Raw genomic sequence first — 17,541 nt, forward strand, 5'->3', positions numbered from 1 at the left:
TGTGACGTTCCGGAAGGCGACCATACTTCCCCCGTGGGACCCCACGAATCACAAGGCGATCCATGTGCTCCTATTGATTGATTTCTACCGGTAAAGCAAGCGGGGTGGAGGGAACGGATAGAAAGATTGGGTCCGAATTTTGGACAGGGTTGGCGGGGGGTGGGGGGCGCGGGGATCGTCTCTAAGCACAGAGCTCAACATATAGGCCTGACTGAATATTATATTGGCTATTCGTACAGATAGGGAACCAATGGTAATCTCCAAACACAGGTAGGTTGAGGTAAAGTCGTGTCGTGTTTAAACATAGAACATAGAATAGTACAGCACAGTACAGGCCCTTTGGCCCACAATGTTGTACAGACCCTCAAACCCTGCCTCCCATATAAGCCCCCAACTTAACTTCCTCCATATACCTGTCTAGTAGTCTCTTAAACCTCACTAGTGTATCTGCCTCCACCACTGACTCGGCAGTGCATTCCATGCACCAACCACTCTCTGAGTAAAAAACTTTCCTCTAATATCCCCCTTGAACTTCCCACCCCTTACCTTAAACCCATGTCCTCTTGTGTTGAGCAGTGGTGCCCTGGGGAAGAGGCGCTGGCTGTCCACTCTATCTAATCCTCTTATTATCTTGTACACCTCTGTCATGTCTCCTCTCATCCTCCTTCTCTCCAAAGAGTAAAGCCCTAGCTCCCTCAATCTCTGATCATAATGCATACTCTCTAAACCAGGCAGCATCCTGGTAAATCTCCTCTGTACCTTTTCCAATGCTTCCACATCCTTCCTATAGTGAGGCGACCAGAACTGGACACAGTACTCCAAGTGCGGCCTAACCAAAGTTTTATAGAGCTGCATCATTACATCGCGACTGTTAAACTCTATCCCTCGACTTATGAAAGCTAACACCTCATAAGCTGTCTTAACTACCCTATCTACCTGTGAGGCAACTTTCAGGGATCTGTGGACATGTACCCCCAGATCCCTCTGCTCCTCCACACTACCAAGTATCCTGCCATTTACTTTGTACTCTGCCTTGGAGTTTGTCCTTCCAAAGTGTACCACCTCACACTTCTCCGGGTTGAACTCCATCTACCACTTCTGCATCCTATCAATGTCTCTCTGCAATCTTTGACAATCCTCTACACTACCTACAACACCACCAACCTTTGTGTCGTCTGCAAACTTGCCGACCCACCCTTCTACCCCCATATGTTAGATATTGGAACACCAACAGAGCCTCGGCAGAGCAACTGTACACAAACAATTCATTCATTCTGACACGATAACACCCACCAAGGCACTGACTTATATAAGCATAGAAGGCGGGAAACATGTGCCTGCGACAATTAACTTGCCAAGAGGAAACCAAACAGACAAGGGATTAACGACTCTAATTAAGATATTGATTAGCATGCACAGGTGCTCAAAAACCCAAGGAACTAAACTCTCTGTGGCAAGCACCAAGGTTCATCAGACCGGCACTGCACAGAATAAATTTTGCATCCCCAGTGTCTAATACAACTTTAATATATCTTCTCAATTCCTGTCCCCGTACTGTAATTTATGAAGGCCAGTGTTGCAAAATGGCTCTTTACCACCCTATCAAACTGAGAAGCCACTTGCAACGAATTATGTATTGTGAATTATGAATCCTGTAAATGACATTCCTCCAACAATGTACCTAATTCTATTTTGATTCTTTTTCCACGACAGTTCACTCCATTTGTGTGGAGGGTTTGGGAGTAGGTGACACACACAAAGTGGTGGAAGAACTCAGCTAGCCGGGTAGCATCTGTGGAAAGGAATGAACAGTTGACATTTTGGGAAGAGACCCTTCTTCAGGTCAGCCAATGATTGTTTCCTTTGGCGGGTGGGAGAGACGCTGAAGACAAATGGGATGAGTGACGTCCAATACAGAAGACCGATGACTCTTGAAGTCACTCTGATGTCTAAACATTGTGCTAAACTGGCTCCAGAAATGTCCCAGGATAGAAACAAAAATCTGTGGCAAAAAGAAACCCTTCCCTCTCAAGTCTTACCCGGTTCCTACTGCAGATAAATTAATCGGAACTGTTTGCCAAGTTCAAGTACCTCTAGGGTGCAAGCAATATTTCCCGGCAGTCATGCTGTAGGAAATAATTAAACAGATAATGTTTCAGTTGCCAGCTGTGCTGAGGGTGGTGGTGTTTGCTACCAATTGTATAAACCGACCTCATCCAGGTCGATGTTATTGAAATCACTGGGTTTCGGGAACTCACGGGGCACTCTGCCCAGTCTCCTGCGGAATAGTTCGCGGCCAGTCAAGAGCAGGTTAGCCGTCTTCATAATTACGGGGAATCATGGCTCCCAAATCCAGCAGATGATTATCCCACGTAGCCGAGTTCATTTATTTTACCTTCGTTCAATGTTCCTACTCTCCACTCTCACATGGTCCAATCTGCCATCATATCTCCCTTATTGACTTTGCCTGTCACCTACTATCCTTCGTCACCACTCTTCCACTTTCCTTTCACACCTTGCACCTTCATATTTTTAGATTTGCTTCACTTTCATATCACTCACCATGCCATTTCAACCCACCTTCACACTTCTATCTGGAGTCAATTTACCCTACACTCTCAGTTCTCTGTAGGGTGTCGACCCTATCCGCTGTTATCCGTTTGCCTGTACAGACGATGCTCGACCTGCTGAGTTCACCAACAGGGCAGTTTTTGATCTGCATTGCAGTATCTGCAGTCTCTCGTTTCTCCTTTCTAATCACAGCACCGGGTGATAACGTGATGTGCTCAGGGCTGAATAACAAATTCCTAGGGTGTACATTCCCTGCGGTGGTAGGTGGACTCGTCTCAGTCACGGCCGGTAACTGCAGCTCCAACTCCACTCCCTCTGGCAGTGTGGGGTAAGATAGAGTTGAAATCAGACCCATCTCTCTCAGCAACCAAAATCTCAACTTTCAGGTGGTTGTGATTGCGGGAGAATATACGGGCACACCTACTTCAAAACATTGCTCCACCACCCACCTCAACACTTCACCACCACCTCCCAAACTGCGCACTCCAGATAGTTAGAGGGAAATGTTTGCGTAAAGTGAAAGATGTCCGGGTTACAAACAATATTTCATATTTCTCAGCAGATGTGCTGTTCCCATTATCAGTTTGGCCACAGAACAACGCCGTCAAGAGCAATGTGCCACTTTTAATAAGCGGCCACTTGGAGATAAAATGATCACTAGGCGATTAACAACACAAGAGGTTCTGCAGATCCTGGACATCCACTGTAACATAGTCATAGTCATACTTTATTAATCCCGGGGGAAATTGGTTTTCGTTACAGTTGCTCCATAAATAATAAATAGTCATAGAACCATAAATAGTTAAATAGTAATATGTAAATTATGCCAGTAAATTATGAAATAAGTCCAGGACCAGCCTATTGGTTCAGGGTGTCTGACCCTCCAAGGGAGGAGTTGTAAAGTTTGATGTCCACAGGCAGGAATGACTTCCTATGATGCTCTGTGTTGCATCTCGGTGAGATGAGTCTCTGGCTGAATGTACTCCTGTGCCCACCCAGTACATTATGTAGTGAATGGGAGACATTGACCAAGATGGCATGCAACTGAGACAGCATCCTCTTTTCAGACACCACCGTGAGAGAGACCAGTTCCATCCCCACAACATCACTGGCCTTACGAATGAGTTTGTTGATTCTGTTGGTGTCTGCCACCATCGGCCTGCTGCCCCAGCACACAATAGCAAACATGATAGCACTGGCCACCACAGACTCGTAGAACACATACAAAATGCTGCAGATCAGGCAGCATCCATGCAGAGGTATAACAAATGAACATTCTGGGCTGTGACACTTAATCAGGACTGGAAAGGAAGGGGTAAGAAACCAGAACAAGAATGTGGTGGTGGTTGGCTGGGCGAGCTATGATGGGTGGGTAGAGAAGCGAAAGAGTTTAAGCTAGAAGGTGAATGATGGAACAAGTTACGTGGGAGAGAGGGATGAAGTGAGAAGGTGAGAGATCAGTACAAAAAAAAATGGACACTTCCACTGACGAAGAAGGAATCTGATTGGAGTGGACAGTAGACAATGGCAGAAAGGGAAGGAACAGGGCATCAGGAGTTTAGTTCAAGTAAGTGGCTAGATTACAACTACCTTATATTTTATCTCTCTCATTTTCAATTGACTCATTAATTACACAAATGACTTCAAATGGTTCTCAGAGAACACCGTCCTGCCTGGTTTACCGTGCTGGGCAAGAGTGAAGGAATGACTGCGGAGAGAAAAGCTGCTGCCTCACAGCTGCAGTAATATTTGTCAAATCCTAACCCTGGTTCCGTTTGTGGAGACTCTGCATATTTTTATAGAAATCATAGAACTCTACAGCACACTACAGGCCCTTCGGCCCGCAATCTTGTGCCGACCATACAACCTAATCTGGAAACTGCCTAGAATTGTCGAGAACTGCTTTTCCCTCAATTTTTCTGAGGTCTATGTACCTATCTAAGAGTCTCTTTAAAGGCAGTATTATATCCGTCTGATGACCAGAACTGTACATAATACTTCAAGTGGGGTCTAACTAAGGTCTTATATAGTTTTAACATTAACTCGCGGCTCCTGAACTCAATTCTACTGTTGATGAAGGCCAAAGACGTCACAGCAAAGGCCTTCTTAACAATACTGTCAACCTGCTCAGCAGCTTTGAGTGCCCTATAGACACGGACCTGTACACTGGCTGATCCTCCACACTGCCAAGAGTCTTACCATTACCATTATTCTCTGGCTTCAAGTTTGACCTCCCGAAATGAACCACTGCACACTTATCTGGGTTGAACTCCATCTGCTACTTCTCTGCCCATTTCTGCATCCTATCGATGTCTTGCTCTAACTTCTGAAAGCCTTCTTCACTATCTACAACACCCCTAACTTTAGAGTCATCAGCAAACTTACTAATCCACCATTCTACTTCCGCATCCAGGGCATTTACAAGAATCACCAAGAGGAGGGGTCCCAGAACGATCGCGGCAGATTACCACTGGTCACCGATTTCCATGCTGAATACGAGAAATTACAACCACCCTTTGCCTTCTGTGAGCAAGCCAATTCTAAATCCACAAAGAAAGGACTCCTTGTATCCCATGCCTCATCATTTTCTAAATGAGGCATGGATGGGGAACCTTATCAAATGCCTTACTGAAATCCCATGGCTGGACACTAGTGCTCCAGATTTTACTCACGTCTCCAACATGAACAGGCTGGGATCTGATGTGAATGTTTGGGAATAAAATAAGATTTTGAAGTAAGATTAAAATTTCCCCTTTATCTTTGACACAGACGTGGAGGTTCTGTCCCTCTGCTCTTCCTCAAAAACAGCAGTCCATATCCTATTTCATTATAATATGCCATTTTTACATATATACACAAATCGTCATGTAATGGAGGCCAATATAATCATTCTTTCTAACAATTGCCTGGATGCTTACTTTCAATAGGCTGCTTCAAAATGGGGATATGACCATAAGACCAGAATGCATAGGTGCAGAATTAGGCCCTTTGTTCACCAAATCTATTCTGCCATTTCATCATCACTGCTTAATTATCCCTCTCAACACCATTCTTTTGCCATCTGCCTGTAAGCTTTGACGACCTTATTAATCAAGAAACTATCAAACACTAGTTTGAATACACCCAATGAATTGGCCACTATAGCAATGAATCCCACAGATTCACCACGGAAAACGATCCCTCTTGATCTCCATTCTAAGGGGATGTCCTCGTATTCTGAGAATGTGTCCTCCAGTCCTAGATAGGAAACATCCCCTCCACATTCACTTTATCTATATTGGACCGCGTGATCAGGACTATCATCACTGAAATATGTTGTGAAATGTGTAGTTCAGCAGCAGCAGTACAGCGAAAGAGATTAAAAAGTACTCTCATTTTCGAGAACAAAATAATAGTTCAAAAGAAGAATGGTGAGGGGCTGTTCATGGGTTCCTGGTTCAATCAGAAATCTAATAGTGCAAGGGAAGAATATCGAAGCTTAGTAAAAGCAGCAAGGCAGACCTCCATGGTAGTAATCTCTGGATTGCTGCCTGTGACACATGCCAGTGAGGGTAAGAATAGGATGCATTGGTAGACGAATACTGAGGAATTATTGCAGGAGGCAAGATTTCATATTTGAAGATCATCGTGATATCTTCTGAGGAAGGTACATTGTGATTTGTATGAAGAGGATTGATTACACCTGAACCAGAGGGGGCACAATATCCTTGCAGGCAAGTTTGCTAGAGTTGTTCTGTAGAGATGGCATGAGCATGGGAAGTGGAGTGATAGGGCTGAGGATGGGCAGTTGGTATATAAATAGATGCAGTGTGTAGTAAGACTGTATGGAAGGACAAGCAGAGTGGTTGTGGCAGTTCATCAGTGTTGGAATGGCTTTGGCGAGTTAAGTATACGGTAAGTTTCTGCTTATTCTTCATTCCTCTTCTGTTTGGGTCGACTTAGTGCAATGAGAATGGCTCCAGGGGCACTGTTTTGTTCTCTGTGTGAGAAGTGGAAATTCTGGGAGACATAATAGGAGCTACAGGGAGGTGATCACCCCGAGGCTGCAGGATGCAGGTCACTGGGTGGCAGTCAGGAGAAGCAAAGGAAACTGACAGTAATTGCAGAGTACGCTTGTGGCCGTTCCCCTCAATAATGGGTATACAACAATGGATACGTTTGTGGGGGGTGGGGGGGGGGGAATGGTTGTCACTGACTCTGGTGCTGCGGCTCATAAGACAACAGAGGTGAAGAGGACTGTAATGGAGATTGGATATCCCATAGTCAGAAGAATAGAGACGAGATTCTGTGCACATGATAGAGCCATCTGGATGGCATGTTCCCTCCAAGGTGCTCAGTTCAAAGAAGTCTGGATCAGGTCAACTGTATTCTAAAGCATCCAGAAGTCTTGGTACATATTGGCCCAATGACATAGGTAGGAAAGGTGAGAAGGTCCTGAAGAGAGATTTTAGGGAGCTAGGTGAAACGATTAACAGACGACGCTCCAGGCAGTAATCTTTAGATTGCCACCCGTGCCACACACCAGTGAAGATAAGAAGAGGATGATTTGTCAGATGTATGCATATCTGTGGAACTGGTGCAGGGATAAAGGCTTTAGATCTCTGTATTAGTGGGATCTTTTCGGGGGAAGGTACGACCAGTACAAAGGGGACGGATTACATCTGATCGCAAGGGAAACCAATATATTCGCGGCCAGATTTGTTAGAGCTGTTTGTGAGGGTTTAAACTGATTCAGCAGAGGGTTGGGAACTGCAGTGAGAGGATTGAGGATGGGGTAGTTGGCTAAGAAACAGAGGCAGTGAACAGTGAGACTCCTAGCAAGGGGAGGATGATGATAGGGCAAAATTACCGTCAATGGGGTGAGTTGCAGTGTGAAAGGCAGCCAAAATTGAAAAAGGGGAATAAGTCAGCACTGAGGCTGCTATATTTGAACGCACACAGAATACAGAGAAAGGTAAATGAACCTGTAGCAGGGTTACAGATTGGTATGAATAACATGGTGGGTATCACTGAAACATGTCTGGAAGAAGGTTATAGCTGGGACCTTAACGTTCAAGATATACGTTATATCGAAAGAATAGGCGGGTTGGTCTTCAAATTACAATGGTTAAAGGCCACTGGCGGATCCGGTATTCCGGACTGAGTGTTCTGCAATGAACCAGAATTAGATAGAGATCTTAAGATAAAGGAAATAGGGGCAAGTGAGCATAATATAATAGAATTTGCCTTGCAAATTGAGAAGAAGAACGTGGTAATGGGGATCAAGGAAATAATGGACGAATTAATAAGTATTTTATATCAGTCTTCACTGTGGAAGACGCCAGCAGTTTGCTGGAAGTTCGAGAGTGTCAGGGGCAGATGTGTGTAAAGTTGCCATTACTGGAGTGAATGTGCTTGGGCAACTGAAAGGACTGAAGCTGGATAAGTCACATGGACCAAATGATTTACACCTCGGCAGTCATCCTGGCCCTGCATCCTAGAAAGCATCCCGGCTCTGCGTCCTAGAAAGGCTCCCGGCCCTGTGCTCCAAGCAGGAGTTCCGGCTCCGTACCCAAGAGCCTAACCAAGCCGAGTCCAAGAGCCGAGCCGAGCCAAACATAGTCCAAGAGCCGAGCCGAGCCAAACATAGTCCAAGAGCCACGTCCTGCCCTGGAGTACCTCGTTCAGTCCACGTCCAAGGCTCTCAGCGTCCAGTCCACGCCCAAGGCTCAGAGCGTCCAGTCTCTGGTTCCGGAGTAAGACCCCTTTATATTTCCCCTTACTGGTTTTTCACCTGGCACCTACCAGCCTTCTCCTTCCCACCCTCCCCCCACTTTCTTTATAGGGCCTCTGCCCCTTCCCTCTACAGTCCTGACGAAGGGTTCCAGCCCGAAACATTGACTGATCATTTCCACGGATGCTGCCCGACCTGCTGAGTTCCTCCAGCGTGTTGTGAGTGCTGCTTTAACCCCAGCATCTGCAGAGTATTTTGTGTTTACTGTATTAGGTAACCGCAGGGCAGCATGACACCACACTCATCTTCACCATAGATCTGTACGGACACTCTTCCTTCATTGTACCTAGTTCTGTTTTGACTTCATTCATCAAAGTCCATTCCATTTACGTACAGGGTTTGGTAGTAGCGAACGCACACGCATTCAGCTAGCCTGGCAATATCTATGGAGGGGAAGGGACAGCTGACATTTCGAGACCAGACCCTCCTTCAGGACTGGAAAGGACTGTTTTCCTTTGGCGGGTGGGAGAACCGCTGAAGACAAATGGGACGTGGGATATCCCAATATAGAAGATTGATGACTCCTGAAGTCACTCTGCTGTATGAACATTGAGCTAAAATAACTCCAGAAATGTCCCAGGAGAGAAACAAAAATCTGTTGCATAGCAGAACTCCTTCCTCTCATTCTCACCCGGGTTCCACGAGAGGTAAGTAGGTTAATGGGAAATGTTTACCAAGGTCAAATACCTCTAGGGCCCGCGCAATATTTCGCGGCATTTATGTTGTTTCCCAACTGGGTTTGACCTCAGCATTCGCCACTGGTTTATTGAGCCTTGGGAAATAATTAAACAGACATTGTTTGAGTTGCCAACTGTAGAAACCAGCCTCATGCAGGTCGATGGTACTGGTATCACTGGTTTTCGGGAACTCGCGAGGCACCCTGCCCAGTTGCGCGCACAGATAATATTGCGGCCGATCAGGAACACGTAAGCTGTCGCAATACTTGCGGGGAATCATGACTCCCAAATCGTGCACAGGATTATCTCACATAGCGAGTGATCGTCAGCAGACGTCGTGTTTCATATATTTCAAGTGAGCACTAATTCTAGCTCGGGACTGGACACAGGCGACGTTGTTTAGATGAGTCAAACTTATATTGAATTGGGGTAGCCTCCCTTCCAGTAGTATGAACACTGATTTCTTTTGTTACCTGTAACTTATTGTGCGGGTGTCATTTCTAACTTTCATGATTCCCCCCAAGGTTCCTCTCCTTGTGGGACTTTTCTCCCTGTCCTCCTTATCTAGACTCATCACCTCGTTTACCTGTCCCAGCGTTCGTTTCTTATAACTTATTTCAACGTTCCTGCTCCGCACTTCCAGCTAGTTCTATCTGCCATCATCCCTCGCTTATCAGGCTTTCCCGATCGCCGGCCATCCTCTGTCTCCACCCTTCCTCCTTCCTCTCACACCTTGCAACTTCATATTTTTGGATTTGCTTAACTTAGGTATCGCTCACCATGCCCTCTCACCCCACCTTCAAATTTCTATAGAGTGTCCATTCACTCTCCACTCTCAGCTCTACGTAGGGTGTCGACCCGACAAACTGTTACCTGTTTGCCTGTAGAGATGCTTCTCGAACTACGGAGTGCACTAACTTTTTGCTCCCAATTTCAGCATCTGCAGTCTCTCGTTTCTTCTTTCTAATCATGATACGGGGTGATAAACTGAAAGGCATCGGGCTGAATATTCGGTGGAATATTTCCGAGGGTGTGCATTTCTTGCGGTAGGAGGCGGATTAGCCTCACTCACGTCTGGGAAGTGCAGGCCCCATTCCACTCCCTCTGGCAGTGCGGGGTGAGAAGGAAGAGTTATCATCGGGCCCGTCTGTCTCAGCAACCAAAATCCCAACTCTGGGGTGGTAGTGATTGCGGGAAAGTATACAGGGACGCCTACTTCAAACCTCTCCGCCCTTCATCCACCGCTGCCCTTCACAATCGAACGGGAAACAGGAAATGTTTACATAAAGTGAAGGATGTCCGAGGTAGAAACAATATTTCAGATTCGTCGGCAGTTGTACTGTTTCGCGTATGAATTTGGCCAGACCTTGATAAACGTTCAATGTTTGAAGATAACTTCCCAACTGCTGTACTCAGTACTCTATGAAGGCAATTGTTGCAATGTACCTAGTTCTGTTTTAAATCCGTCTCCACCACAGTCCATTTCATTCCCGAGCGACTCGCTACATGATTGAAGGCTCCCGTCTGGTCACATTTGGCTCTCGACAGTTAACCTTATGCCATGCCATCGGTACCTCGATCACCCTCCCACAAGAACAGTTGTTCTCTTAATTTCCTGAACCAGCTTGATATAAAATTGCTCTATCTGATCCAATATCTACCAGCTCTCTTCCAAACGAGAAGAGCCTCTCCTGTTCCCGTATAAAAGTAGATTTATAAACCCGAATAAACTAAGACAAGTAGCTGGAGAATCCGACTAATTCTGTGAGGGCAAAGGGGTAGTCCTCGTTACGGTTCAACATCCTGCGTTGAATATTAGGTCTAATGATCACCCACCCCACCCCACCCCACATTGCGTAACTAATTACCTTTGTACCTGTAATCATTCTGAGCAGTATCGGCCAGTAAATATTTACATATGCTTCACATGGGAAGTCTCGAATCAGGGACTCACTCGGGTTATCGGAAAGGCTATTTGGGACTGAAATGTCTTCACTCAGATCTTCTCTACGCAAGACGTTCAGTCTTTAAAAACTGAAATCAATGGGCTTGCGGATATTAGAGGAAGCATGAGATATGAGAATAGGACAGGTGAGAGGTGTTGACGTACAGGATGACCCGGGATGCAATTTACTGGTGGGAAAGTCCGAATGGGACAAATAACGCACGCCTACTGTCATTTATTATTTGAAATAGAATCCATAATGACAACCAGAAATTGATTGACAACCGTTCACAAGTTGCCTCATTTCACACAGACAACACCTGAATTTACAGTGGAACAAAGACAGCAATTCACAGGGTTGCCAGAGAAGGACGCAACACGTCCAAGACCATTGCACCAGTTTGTCTCGGGTTTGGCTTCTCCGGCACAGGCTATGTTGGCTGAGCAGCGCAGGATTACTTATGTCGTGCAGCATACATAACACTCAGCACGGCAGATGCATCTCCTGCATACCGGATCCAACCATGATTCTTCTCTTGGGTGTGACGAAACGTCGTATGGGCCAGCGCAGTTGTTGGGGTGCTCTGATACACTCGACTCTGTTGTTGATAATGATAGGTCTTTGTCAGTGTTCTCGGGTTCTGGGGTCTTGGTTAAGGGATTACCACAATGCCTACACATTCTAAGAGAAGCCATTCGGACCTCTGGGGAAGGGCGGAATCCACGCCCGGTGTCCGCCGAACTGCACTCGGGAGTTGAGCTGTACGGTTCAGCCGTGCCGCAACTGGTCAACGGCGCGCGACCCAACACCCAGCTCCAGCGGCCTCCGAGCCGCAGGTGAGAAATGGATGTTGGCATTTCACTCACTCCCTGCCAGCAGTCGCTGGGGGATTAGCAGACGCTAAATACGCTTAACAATGACAGCAGTGTAAACCCTTGGGCCAGTTTAGAACCCAGATCTGTAGGTGCTGGAACGAATCACAGGGTGCCGGGGCTGGTGTAAGATCTTAGAACCTTTGGTGTTGGCTGAGATGAGGGGTGGGATACGGCCGGCAATTCAGCTGCCATCTATGGTAACTACCCGCCCATTCCACAGCCACAACTCTACGGGGAGAATCAATGCGATTTGACGTCGTGGCAGTGTTATTCACTGGAAGCGAGGCAGTCGCCTGACTGACACCAGCGGCTCGTTACTGATTTGGCTCTGGCTTGCTCGTGTCAAGAATGTTGCCAGACAACTTAGTAATAAAGAACCTGAACTCACCACAGGGATGTACCGCGTACACGGGACTCCAGAACAGGATGGGATCAAATCCTCCACTCGTGGACTCGAATGTAACATTCACCCTTACATCTCTTGGGTGGTGGGGGGGGGGGGGCGCCCTGATGTGATTGAGGACTTACGCCATTCTGAAATACAGAGATTTCCTGCCAGCAACTCGCTGATGAGGTGTCGTCGTTTTGGTAGGGGAAGCATGACTTCCGGTAGTTGCACAAAATGATCCTCTACAAACAAATGATCGTCGCTGGTCGATTTGCTTAGGATGCGGGAGCACACGCACATAATTCTCATCAAATCCTTTAATGCGCACGTGGACACCGTAGAGTATTGCAGCCGAAAGGCGGCAGAGTAGCCCACCCCAAGCTAAGGATTGTTCGTGGGGCACAACCTCCAATACCGTCAGACTCTAACCCGACAGAGCTATAGGAGGGGAGCCAACAGCAGCGAGCGTTAGCGCTGCGCCAAGAGTATGAATACCGTTCAGTCCATTCAATGATATCCCAGTCTTGTGCAAATGGCGCAAATGGTTTCCGACAGCTGAGCAGCGAGCAGCAGCAGAGCGATGCGGTGTAGGAGTTTCTGCAGAGGAAGTAAGAGAAAGATTTCAGTGAGCGATATTTTTAAGTTATTAGCACTGAGTATGTCCCGGTTACTTTAACTTTGGAGGAGGAAAGATGCAGCAGCTCAAAGCTTCGCTACTCTGTTTACCCAAGACGAAGCAAGCAGCAGCATGCACACAGTTGCCCCATGATCTTCCCAGGCAGGGACGAAGGTGGTAATTGATGTCCCCGTGAAGCCAAGTGCAGATTTTCCTTTTCCAGTTCCACTGCCACGCGGGTCGTTCAAAATTGGCTTATATTCTGAGCAGGCTGGTGTGACAGACTGAAAATTTCGGTGGGGGGGGGGGGTTGGGGTGAAAACGGGATCAGCCGTGAGACTTTCCAATGTGGATTTCTTGTCACTGCAGTGGGTAAGCTTCAGTCTCGGATGGGAAATGGAAAATCCCCTATCTGTCTTCGTTATACCCAAAAAGTAGTGCAACAATTTTTAGCTCCTGGCCCTTCTTCACGTTCCCAATTAGATTCTGAATGTTACCCTGCTTCCATCAGACAACTTGTTGATATAGATTGTGCAGGTTTGGAACGTTACCTCTGTTGTCTTGCTCTTTAGCCTTTGCCTGTTTGCAGGTAGGTACCGATGTTCATCAAACTTGGATGAATTGTACTTTGACCTTTTTCCTCCAGGAAAGGCAAATGCCATATTGTCATTTATTACAAGAAGCATGGGTCTGTTGAATGTCTGCCGCACTACCACTGAGGCTGGCATATCCTTCTTCAGGTAAAAAGAGAACAATCATCATTATACTACTCCAGACGTGGTCTCGCCGAGATCTAATTAATAGTAGTAAATAACCTTTACCTTTCTGCTCAAGTCTTCCTACAATAAAGGCCCATGTACCATTCGGCCTTGAAATTACCTGCATGTTTACTTTCAGCGCTTGCACACAGGGAGATGCAAATATAGCTAAGCATCAACATTTGTCAATATTCGCCTTCTAAAAGCACACACCTTTGTAAGGTTTTTTTTAACTGAAGGAAGTAACATTTTATTATTCTACACTGTACTTCACAACGCTGTTTTTGCATCCTCGGAGCTCCTCGGTTTTCCAATGTTTAGAACTTGGACACATCAGTCAGGTTGCTATCATGGATTGTGAAGTGTTCGGGCTCCACAGAGGATCTCTGAAGGAGCCCATGATTCACAGTCTGACAATTGGAGAATTTAATCCTACTCATTCTATTCTGTCTGCTAACCAAGTCTCAGTTTCCAATTTCTTGTACTTTAACCTTGGTCACCCAGCTACTGGGATCTTAGTGAGAGGTTCCTGGAAAACAAAATATGACACTTCATTCATTTTCTTATCATCTGCTCTATTTGTTATATGTCCTTAAAGTATTCTAATAGATTAGTCAAACACACGAGGACTTACAAAAATTCATATTGACTCTGTTCAATCATATTATTATCTAATTATCAGACACGGGCTACATGTCTGAGGGTTCTGTGATGTTTACTTGGCTCTGCGCTGAACTGAGGCTGAAGTTGTGTCCTGCCCTGGCTGCTCCAGGCTTTGTGTCTATGGGCTCACTTTTGTTCTGAATACTATGTACTTATTTTGCACAATTTGTTTTTTTTTCCTCTCTGCATATTGGGTGTTTGACGATTTGTTTCTAATGGGTTTTCTTTTGGAAGGTCTTTGTTTCATGGCTGCCTGTGGGGAGACGAATCTCAAAGTTGTATAATGTATACATACTTCGATAATGAAGATACTTCGAACTTTAAATTCTTTAGATTGCAGCTTCTTCCCACCTGCTGCTGTACATCAGCAGATTCCTATTTTCACTTTGTTGCCATCCAATCTGCACCAATCACAGGGACACAAAAAAAAAGACAAACTACTATAGGAAGTGAATGAGTCGGGCAGCATCGATAGAGAGGATTGGGCTGTCAAAGTTTCAGGACAAGAGCCTGCAGCATCCGTTTCAGGATTCATTGAAGGAAACCAATGCACCCACATTTCGAAAGCTACTCCTTTGTGGATCCTCGGGATTTCATAGTGTTTAAACTATTAACGTCTGTTATAGTTGTTATGAAATTGTAACGTTGTTGAAATGAAACAGCAGCAAGAGATTTCACACTGAGTCAGGTTTTAATGTTAAAACCACTATCTTTATTAGTATCTACTTATAATATAGTAACTCAACCAAGATAAACAAAAGTTAACAGTGTTATGTGTATATATGTGCGTAAATATAACTCCCAAACTATTGAGCTTCGGGGAACAAGGCTTAGAATCTTGAGATGGTAAAGTAGGAAAGTTCAGTAACCCACGAAATAAATGATGGGAGAGAGATATTTGTTATCCACGTTGTAAAGGAGAGGGAAGGTAAGTACGAAGTATAAGTATTCCATAAGTTCCACGTCAGGTAAAACGAGATAACAGTCGCTGTAGATCTTGTCCATCGTGACGTTCCAAATCCACATACGAATTATCACCAAAAGTGACCTGTCACAGGAATATCGTCTTCCAGTGGTTACCACACATCATACCCGGGCAAGGGCTACAAAAGTGGTCCCACGAGATATCCCCAAAATCCACTCCTATGGATTATACGAAGTGACAGTCACAAATTCGTTGTGCATCTTGTGCCGATATTTAAACCAATCGTTTGGGCTTAAAAGAGTTCCAAATCATCGCAGTGACCAGCCGACATCCCGACAGCTGGTTTCCTCTCTCTCTACTACGACTGAAGCGCGCGCTCTCTCTCTCTCTCTCGCTCTCTCTCTGTGTAAAAATCCGAAGCGAACTCCTTCAGTCTGTGACTGACGTCATAGTCCCGCCTCACTCAGGCGCAGTCTCGCAGTACGACCCAGGCTCGTAACATAGTATTCTTTTAACAAACTCGATTTAATTTACTTTCGCATTGATTAGCCGGTATTCTGTTTAATTGCTCTGCCTATTCATTAGATATTCATCTGCCATCAGTTTCGAAATGTATTTGCTTTCATTTGTCTTCCTGGTGACTACCGTTGAATTAGATCTCTCAAACATTAGATTCCGTGCCCTCCTGCGTGCACTCAGGCACAGATATACAAACAAGCACACATACGTGGACAAATGCACACCTGCCTTTTTTTTTACTGAACACTGAATACATAGATCCATTCTTTTCACTAATTTCCATAAAGGTTTTGTCACGCACTTGAGAAATCACACCCATTTCTAAATGAATGACGGGAAAATAAGAGAGGAATGTGTTTAATGTGAACCGAACATTTCATGCAGGATATACATCTATATCGAATTGATGGTTGCTTCTTCATTGGACTGGTAATCACTATCAGCTATTTATTTATTTATTTATTTATCTATCTATCTATCTATCTATCTATTTATTTATTTGTTTGTTTGATTGTTTGTTTGTTTGTTTAATTCGCTGAGGGTACAGGGTTAGGTTATACCATTGCCCGTGGTTACTGTGTGAATCCCCAGGTCAACTCTCTGCAAGCTATGTGTCCTGGAACAAGTCAAGCGTATGGTTCCACTCTTCTTTGAGACTTCGTAGGTGGTAGTAATGGAGGAAAGAATGGGAAAGGCTACATCAGAAAATTCAACTGGCATCTAAAGTAGCTTAAAAATCACTCTCGTTCCACAGTCCCAATTCTAAACTCTGGGTAGAGTCAAAGTGAGGTGAGGTGCTGACAGTGTTCTAACTGACACCCTGTGTCTCTTTATTTTTTTCTGGTTTATCCATGTTAGGAATGCTCCCAAATTTTTAGAAATAAATAACTGGAGCTTCGACTCACGATGGCAATGTGCCAGGCGCTCTTGGGACTCCGGGACAACTCAGTGAAGAAATCCCTTCAACCGTCCGACGGTGAATGGCAAGTAATGGTGGGTCTAACGAGCCTGGAGGTCATGGGCCGCCTAGCCTCTTCTCAAACATGATCCATCTGACGGCCAAACAAGAGCTTGTGAGGTGGCCCTCATTCTGACAGGGAAGCGTGGCTTCTCATAGGTGCTCAGATTGCTCACTTGCAAGATCGTCGACAGTCGATTTATTTTATCCGTATCAGTTGAGGATCAGGTTGCTGGAGCAGCCCCTATTGTAATGTGATCCTTTAACGCACATGTTAACACTGTATAGTATCGCAACTGACGAACGGCAGAGCAGCATTCCCTCAGCCGGCACAACCTCTACTACCGTCAGCACCGGCGTAACATGGCGTACTGCTGCGTAATGAGTATGATACTGCCCAGTTCCATCACCGCGATCGGTCGAGTATCTGAGAGCGGAGGTCCGGACCGCTCCCCTTGAAAAAGGCAACCGGATTCTGGCAGCTGAGAAGCTGAACTGTGCCGTTTCTGCCACGGAAGCGAAAAAGACTGAGATAACTGGGCGAGAAATATAGTTAAATTACGAGCACTGCAGTACTGTACTGTCACGTTTTCCTCGGAGGAGGCAAGGTTCAGCAACTCGATGCTTCGCTATTCACTTTAACGAAGACCGAGCAAGCAGCCGAAGATTTGCTTCCATCAATCAAGTTGTTCTCAAAAATTGTGAAGGGTTAGGGCGCATGCACGGATCTCTGCGAGACCACATGTGTCGCAGCCTCACAACGGGAGAATGACCTTTATAGTTACTACTGATTGTTTTCTACATTTTAACAAATGAGTGGGATGGGCATGGGGTGTTTCTGGAGCACAAATCCTTACAGAACAGGAGGACCG

The sequence above is a fragment of the Mobula birostris genome, chromosome 8 (assembly GCF_030028105.1).
Source record: "Mobula birostris isolate sMobBir1 chromosome 8, sMobBir1.hap1, whole genome shotgun sequence".
Classification (NCBI taxonomy): Eukaryota; Metazoa; Chordata; class Chondrichthyes; order Myliobatiformes; family Myliobatidae; genus Mobula; species Mobula birostris.